This window comes from Capsicum annuum, chromosome 9, assembly GCF_002878395.1.
Source record: "Capsicum annuum cultivar UCD-10X-F1 chromosome 9, UCD10Xv1.1, whole genome shotgun sequence".
NCBI lineage: Eukaryota > Viridiplantae > Streptophyta > Magnoliopsida > Solanales > Solanaceae > Capsicum > Capsicum annuum.
The window spans coordinates 86,094,422-86,101,919 of NC_061119.1; the positions used below are offsets into that span (position 1 = coordinate 86,094,422).

Genomic DNA, 7,498 nt, shown 5'->3' on the forward strand with positions numbered 1-7,498 from the left:
ACAATAGTAGTGGTGGTGGCCAAAGAATGTGTGGAGGCTGATGATGCGTTAGTGATAGTTGGTGGTGGAGGCAGTTGTGATAGATGAGTTAGTTGGTTGTAAGGATTGGCCGGTAGAGGTTAATGGTAGTTTTGGCATTAGTTTTAGCATTGGCATTGTGTTGGTGGTGGCGATACCGGAGACAGTGATGCTAGTGGTGGCCAAAGAATATGTGGAGATTCATGATGTGTTAGTGGTAGTTGGTGGTGGAGCTAGTTATGATAGAAGAGTTGGTTGGTAGTTAGGATTGGACGGTAGTGATTGATGGTGGTGGTAGCATTGGTTTTGATATCAGAGCTGGCAACACTGGTGACAATGGTAGTGGTATTGACCGAAGAATGTGTGGCTATTGATGATATGTTAGGGGTAGTTGGAATAGAGCTAGTTATGATAGATGAGTTGGTTGTTAGTAAGGATTGGCCGGTAATGGTTGATGGTGGCAACATTTGTATCACCCCGAAAATGGGTCCCAAGACGTCACACGATGCTCAAGACTACAAGTAACCTTAAGCTAACCCTGTAAGCCTTCTACTAAATTAGAATCTCATTATAAAGAAATATAGATATAAAGTCAAAGAAAAAATGCGGAGTCTGATCTAAGCTGAAATTATTTGAACATGATATCTGAAAATCTTAGACTTAAAAGTGATTCTCTCTTATCAGTGAACAGAGTGTTCAAACAGTATCATCACACCCAATCTAGCTAACCAGTGAACTTATCGAACTAATTCTCTCTTATCATTCTCCACATGAGCATCACTGCCCATAGATAATCTACTAAGGGCGTCTGCCATATATTGGTCTTGCCCGGATGATACAACACACTCAATCATAATCCTTCAACAATTCTAACCACCTTCTTTGATGAAGATTTAACTCCCTTTGAGTAAACACATATTGCAAGCTTTTGTGATCCGTGAATACATCAACATGCACCTCATAAAGATAGTGCCTCCAAATTTTTAATGCAAATACAACAGCAGCTAACTCAAGAACATGCACTACAAGAAAAACAACTATTTAAGACCAATATTTAGGGACGAGCTAATAATTTGGTGTCTAAAAGTATACCTATTGAGACGAGATTATATTTCAATCCTTAATTGTGCATTTTTTTGCGAAGGTAAAAAAAATGGTCCTAAATTTTTTTTAACTCGTCCCTGTTAGTAATTGATCTTTGAGCGGGAAATGAATATTTTAAATGAAAAAATTCATACCAATTTTTCTGCTAAAAATAGTACATAGGCCCCAAAACGACAATTTTTTTTTTCCTTCTCTAAAATCTAATTAAAAGGATACAATTTCTCTTGAAAATATCCATCAGCAGCTTAAACATTTTCTCAACAATTTCCCCTAATTATTTTGCACTATTGAAGAAATTCTCTCAATTACCGGATCAGCTTTGCGTTCATCTATGCGTTCTTTCCCTTTGATTTTGCACCATAATCTTGGTTTTTCAAGCGGTGCAGGTAAGTTTTATGTTAAATTTCTTTTTCTTGGGTGCAAAATACCGTCAGAATTGATCTTTTCAATTTCGTGCTATTGCTTTCTCATTTTTCGTCTATTTTCCGTTCATTTAACTGTACTTTCTCAAATTTTTCTACTTTTGATTTTGTTTGTATTGCTTGTTTCACTACAAGAAAAATGAATCAAGTTATTTAGACTATGCATTTGTTCGAGGAGAGATTAGGTTAAACGTTTTCGCTTTTGTATACCAGGTTTCTGACTCACTTGAGAAAGGGACTGAACATGAAGATGAATATATGATTAGTGAGAAAGAGCTCCTTGTGAATCGGTAATTTTGACTGAAGCATTACTAATATTTTTTATCATCTACTTTCTGTAAGGCTGCGTAGAATAGACCTTTGTGGTCCAGCCCTTCCCTGGACCACGTGCTTAGCGCATGGGATATATATAACTCGTTGTTGTCACTCTTATATTTGATTTTAGCTAGAGTATGTTGGTAGAGTGGGTGGAGTGAGTGAGGTGGGTAGGTGGGGATATACTTTTGTAGACTAGTGATTGAGGCTCTTTGCAGGTCAGTTTAAGTGCATTTGCTTTCTTGTTTTCGGAGCTTGTTTAGTACAATCAGACTCAAGTGGACAACATCACTGAATTAGCGCGAAGGTGATTTTCAAGATCTCAGTAATTTTGTTTATTTGTCTTTATATTGCTGAACTATAAGGATTCATCATGAAATGAGCTTAAATGAAAAATTGGGTATCCATATAGTCGAACCCCGACTTGTTTAACACTGAGTTGTAGATGTTGTTGCCCTTGTATTGCTGAAAATAGAGGAAAAGGGACTTGTATGTCTGTGTAACTTAGAGAATTACTCATATTGGAATGGTTAAAATAGGATGAACTGGTTATGGAGGATTTGTACAGTCATAAATCGACTATTTTGGAGTGGAGGCATAGTTGATTGTTTGATTATTTTACATTAGCGTTGCTCCAAATACGAAAATGCTCTTAGCTTTTCTTATTCCCGCTATATCTTTTTGGTGATTAAGAGTCTTTTCCATGGCATCTTGTCAATATAGTAGAACAATTAACACATCTTCATTCTACGTATTATTAGCTTCAGATGAAACGATTGATCCCCTAGGTTAAGGATTAGCTATTTTAACTACTTGTATGCAATTGTTGATACTTCTACATCCATTTTATTGAATTCTTCCCTTATCTAAAGGAATTAAATTGCTACTTTTGCCTCACCTAAACTTGTCGAAGGAACCATTTGTCTGATCATTTTGTGCTAAAAAGAAGGCATTTAGAAATGGGACTGAATATCAGCCAATTTGAAGTGCCAAAGGATAAGCAGAATCTTCTGCGAACTTGAGCTTAAATTTTTCTTGTCTTTTAAAGTTTAATATAGTTTTTGAAGTAATATTTTGCCGTTGCCACAAATTTCAGTGTATTTGTGAACACATTCTTTTAGATATTAATGAATTTTTGGAAAACAGTTTAGAGGATGCTGGCTATGCTGTTGGAGCACAGATTTTAGAACTCCTCAGCCATAGGGAAAAGGTATGAAGCTTCAATGCAATTGCCATCCTAATGTGCTGCTTTTCACTTCTTCACTCAGAGCAACAACGTATCCAGATGCTAGTTATCTATTGTAAAACCAGTAGACCTCAACCACATAACTCTCTGGACCAGTTATTTCCATTTAATCTATGTCCGTTACAAAGAAATCTATACTCCAAGCATATTTGCTTACAGTAATTTTGAATGCAATCATGTTTACATCTTCAAATCATTTCTAAAATGGGAAGTGTTTTACAACCATGATCGTTTGATTTTGACACTTCACACTGGGAATCTATGGAGAAGAATATGATGCCTACCTGTAAACTTAGCTACATACTTAACCAAAGTCATTCCCCAAGAAAAAGTTCAGAATTAGGATAAAATCAAGTATAGACACGGAAAGAAGCTAGCTATACTTCTGCTATCATGGCTGCTTTACCACGTGAAGAATGCAGTAATTGTTCTATATCTTCATAATGCTGCAGGGAAACAGAAGGGAGACACGACTTCTGGGTATCTTATCGTTTGTGCACAACACAGTATGGAAGGTTTTGTTTGGGAAGGTCAACTTCTTTTTCTTGTTTTTGCCCTTCCCCTTTTGTTTAAACACTTTTCCCATCTTTCTTCAATAGACTAATTTGTATTCTCGGTGGACTGTGCTTCAGCTTTCTGTTGTTTATGGTTTTTGTGTATCTGTTTGGTTATAGACAATTGGGGGTGGGGATTACTGGAAACTTTTTCAGTGCAAACGGAGAAAAAAAATGATCAGTTGACATGATTGAGTTCTTGTACTTTGAGGACAAAACACCTATCTTTACCTATGTATTCAAGTAGCTCGCTTAGTAGCAAGCGTGGAAAACTGAAGCATATATTCTATCTCTTATTCGGCTGCTTAGGATGTACATCTGTAGGCAAATTTTCTTGTCGTTTTCATCATCTTATCTCACTACTTAAAAGCTTTTCTCAATTGTTTCTTCAACGATATGCTCTTCTGTATTGCGTGGCATCAGGCTCCTCTAGCGTAGTTTTTACCTTTAGTGATGAATTAAGTTATTTAGCCTATGAATTTGTTCGAGGAGCGATTAGGTGAAATGTTTTTTCTTTTGTATACCAGGTTACTGACTCACTTGAGAAAGGCACTGAACATGAAGATGAATATTTGATTAGTGAGAATGAGTTCCTTGTGAATTGGTAATTTTGACTGAAGCATTACAAATATTTTTGATCATCTACTTTCTGTAAGGCTGCGCAAATAGACCCTTGTGGTCTGGCCCTTCTCCGGACCCCGCTCATAGCGGGAGCTTAGCACACGAGATATATTTAACTCGCTGTTGTCACTCTTATATTTGATTTTGGCTGATACACATTTACATTTTAGAATCATTTCAATTCAAAAACATGTGGGTGCTTTCAACTGTGGAGCTTTTGTTGAAAAAGTGATTTGGATATATCTGATGCAAGTCTAGAAAACGACCTATACAAGGTAAGGTTATCCTCTTTAAGTCGCTATCATCTTTGCCAGTAGAACTTGGTTTGTAATTGAGATAGTTCTCCTACCATTACACTCGGAAACAGTGAGGCGTGCTTGGCATCTGAACAAATCCTTTTTTTCAACAAAAGAAAATCGCCAATTGTGTAACAAAACCTACAACTAAAGATCCTTTTATTTTGCTGTAACTTCTTCTGATTATTAGAAAGTATTGTGACTTTGAATTTTGTTTTTTGAGTCATAAAATATGAGTAGCAAGGCAGTATAAGCTCCTTTAATTTTGTATCTGGGATTAGTGCAGCATTTTCGCTGGCAGCACAACACATTCATCATTTTTGTTTTCCAGTCGGTTTTGATTTATTTCACATAGACATGGATATTTTTCAAGAATTTGGCTTCTCTTTAATTAATGGCCTAGTGATTTTCTTTTTGGGTTAATATTGAGTTGTCTTTAAATTGTTTTGGTCAGGTTTTCAAGCTTTTCCTTTTACTATATTTCTTGAATTGACAGTAAGCACGAGACTTTAGTCTGTAAAGATAGAAATTATTTTATGGCACGAGACGTTGCTTGAATTTTTTTAACTTGGTAACTTTCATGCATTATTTGTATCTTGTGAAAGGCAATATATTATTCAACCCCAGAATTCAGAGTTCCTCCCTGCTGAATTCTTGTATCTATATAGGATCCGACTTGCTACTGTGGTAATAAAAATAACCAATGAAAGATGGATAGTTTATGTCCAATGAAGGGTTGGTACAAGAATATGAGGACCTTGTGATGGATTGATATGGACAGCTCCCATGGCTAGGGGATTCGCAGCATTGTTGTTGTAACCAATGACACGGATGGGCCCTTGAGTGTTGTCCAATGCATCTGCTGTGGTTATCATGGCTGAGCAGATTGCAGCAGGGCTCCATTTGGGGTTTATCCCTTTTAGAAGTGCTTGTACAATAGTAAACAACAAAACTTGTTAGAGATAACTTTTTAGAAAAATAAGTAAGGAGGTTAAAAGCATAAGATATATAAGCCATGCACATAAATGATAAAAAAGACATTGTCTGTTACTAATTTCAGTTTTGAAGTTGGATGTCTAATTGTGCTCGACAGAGATATAAATGTGAAGTACTAAATATTTCAACGAACTCTTTAATGTTGAATTACTAAATATTTTTACTTGTGATTTATGACTATCTGAACCGATTTTACATATTAATTTTCTCCTAAAGTGATGTACTAGTTTTTTGCTTTATTGTTGTAGGAGTTTCTTGATTTAGGTGAAGTGGTGTCCTATGATGGAAGTTGGCAATTTGAACTGAAACTCGAGGACTTAAACAATAGAAACAAGAGTGACTTGATTATTTTTTTGCTATGTATTCAAATCTTATGGAAAAATTGTGATATCATACTTGGCTCGATCGGATAGGGATGGTGACTATGTTTTTTGTGAAACAAATATCATGGGTTGTTAACTTAGTTTTCTGGTCTCTAAATATATCATGTTTTTGTATCGAGATTCTCGATAGCAATTTGATATAAATTGATAAAAATTATTCTTTTGTGATATATATATTAGCCTCATTTGTGGTCAATTAGAGACAAGAAATATTGCTCGTCTTTAAAGTTTGATCTAGGACTAGAATATTTCTCGTCTTTAAAAGTTGATCTACGACCAGGATTTTGCTCGTGCTTAAAGGTTGATCTAGGAAAAAAATTTTACTCGTCGTTAAAAGATAATTTAGGACCAAGTATTTCTCGTCTCTAAAAAATAATTTAGGATCAGGTAGTTAGTCTATTTGAGGCGAGATATATGGTCGCTAAAAGATAATTATGACTAAGTAATTAGTCTATTTGAGATGAGATATACCGTCGCTAAAAGTTAATTATTACTAGGTAGATAGTTTATTTAGGACGAGATATACCATCGCTAAAACATAGTTACGACTAGATAGTTTATTTGGGACGAGATATGTCGTCGCAAAAGGATAGTGAGGACAAGATAGCTAGTCTATTTGGGACGTGATATATCGTTGGAAAATGTTAATTAGGATTTGATTTTTGGCCGTCGCAAAAGGTTAATTACGACCGGATTTTTTGTGTCGTCACTATTGAGATTTCGCGGCGGAGCCTGTTAGGATGAGACGCAATCGATTTTTTCCCATCCTAAAAACCCAATTGGGACGAGATTTGGACTTTTTGGGACCAGATTTCCCTTCCCTGTAGGCTATTTTTCCTGTAGTGATGGGTAGGGTAGTTCTTTTCGTAGGGCTTAAGTTGTATAGAGGAATAGGCTATAACCTTACCTCTATGCATCAAAACACAACCAAGACCAATTCTAGAAGCATCACAATAGACAACGAACCTATCTGTACCATCAGGTAGCGCTAAAACTGGGTCTGAAGTGAGTTGAGTCTTCAACTACTGAAAACTCTTCTCACAGGAATCTGACCACTGAAACTTAACTTTCTTCTGAGTTAATCTAGACATAGGGGATGCAATAAAAGAAAACGCCACAACAAAACGTTTGTAATAGCCAGTTAAACCCAAGAAGCTTTGGATATCTGACGGAGAGATAGGTCTAGGCCAGTTTCTTACTGCTTCTGTCTTTTGAGGATCAACTCTAATACCATCACTGGAAACATTATGACCGCGAAAAGCTACTGATCTTATCCAAAATTCACATTATTTGGCAAAAAAATGGTGATCTCTAAGAGTTTGCAACACAATTCTAAGGTGATCTATTTGATCATCCTCACTACAAACAAGAATATCATCGATAAAGACTATGACAAACATGTCCAGATACTGTTTGAACACTTTGTTCATCAAGTCCATGAAGGCTGCTGAGGCATTTGTTAGTTCGAAGGACATGACTAGAAACTCGAAATGACCATAACGGGTTCTGAAAGTTGTCTTTTGAATATCACATTCTCTTACTC

At 36.0% G+C, this 7,498-nt stretch overlaps 1 pseudogene; it reads left to right on the forward strand.

Moving 5' to 3' along the window:
- The first annotated feature begins 303 nt into the window (after positions 1–303).
- LOC107841343 lies at positions 304–6,127 on the forward strand (annotated as a pseudogene).
- The last annotated feature ends 1,371 nt before the right edge of the window (positions 6,128–7,498 follow it).